Here is a 1,560-nt window from a genome sequence, read left to right as displayed (position 1 = left end):
TAAATAAATAAACAGAATATAATAACCTCAAAAGCACATAATATGTTTAAACAATGTCTTGAAACGAAACTTACCCTGTGAATTCTCTTTACCGCTTAAGGTATAAGGCGGAAACAGAATGGAAGTTCTGTAATATCTTTTTTACTTGATCAAATAGTGGTAATAATATGAGTTGTATTATTGTAAGCACAGGTGACGATGAATGGCTGACGCATGTCATAGTCAGAGGGGACATGTTAAACACCTGGGAGGTGTGAAAGTTTGACTACCGCTTGCCGTAAAGACAGTGACTTTCAGCATTGATCCCACCGCGTACTGGGTACGGCTGGGGGCTGCGGGAGTTGTGCAAGTTTAATCCTATTATTGTCAAAACTTTCAAAAGAGTTTTCCAAAACCTGCTGAAAACTTGCGCAGGGATTTTCGGTATCGAGTATTCCTTAGGTAGCACAGGTATTCACATGGTACCGACCTGAAATTTTGTAAGTATAAGTTTAAGTAGTAGACCTCTTCTTCACTTGACCAATTATCAAGACAGTTATTCAGTTATTTCATATCACCCAACCTGGTAGAGAGGTCCACAGCTAGAACGTTTTTCAGTAAACACTCAGAGTTAGCTAAACATGGTCGAAGTCGGGATTCTGATTCGACCAAAGCTACCTCATAATCGATACCACACTCAAAAACACGCGCAATTTACCGCATATAGGTAGGGGCGGATTATCAACTAATCCGTTGCATTTAATAATAAAACATGAGCAATCTTCCGTTCCCCACGGCGGGCCCTCTGGTCTTTTGGACCCCGTGCCCCCTAAATTTCCCTTTCCAGGACGAAACACGTCTAGGCTAAGAAAGGCTTTTTTCTGGCTCCCTTGTGATTTCGTCTTGGACAGGTTTGACTGTCCATATTTGCTGGGGTTTTTTCTCACAGGTAAGGACAGAAACATTCCGTTCCATTAAGTTGCTTTCCGTGATCTTTGTGCGTGCTACCTATGTCATCGTTGTTATCTGTATATGTTTCTTTTTACTACAACAAACAGGACGTGAAAGAATGATGATTTATTTTAGTGTGCTTTTATTGACGTCTGCTCCTCCTTTCTGCCCCATACCCACCCTCACCCCGCTCTTGCCCCTCCTCTGAGCTCCTGACTCTTTCTGCTGCATTTGTACTGCTATTCCTTGTCTCGTTCTTTCTGCTGTCTTTTAGCAACACCCCTGATCTTAGGGTAGGTAAAACACTTACCCCCCAAAAAAGGAAATAAAATAAAAAGGAAAATGTCTTCCACAATGTCTCTTACCGACGCAAAGGTAAAACAAAATGAAAAGTGTCAGACGAAGAAGACCGAGTGGCATGATAAAACAAACTATAAATGGGTTTCTTCCACTCAGCGACTGAGCGTCACTTCTGTCGCAAGTTCATGTTGACGCCAATTGTTGCGAAAAAAACAAAACAAAAAATAAAGTACCCAGAAAAGTTTACGTGCACTTTCACAAATAGCGGTGAGATTTCACACCTACGCCACCGGACCACAATATTATGCCCTACTCAGGGGCCACTTGGTT

Source organism: Aplysia californica, unplaced genomic scaffold (genome assembly GCF_000002075.1).
Source record: "Aplysia californica isolate F4 #8 unplaced genomic scaffold, AplCal3.0 scaffold01333, whole genome shotgun sequence".
Taxonomy (NCBI): domain Eukaryota; kingdom Metazoa; phylum Mollusca; class Gastropoda; order Aplysiida; family Aplysiidae; genus Aplysia; species Aplysia californica.
Note: the sequence above shows the minus strand (reverse complement) of the source record.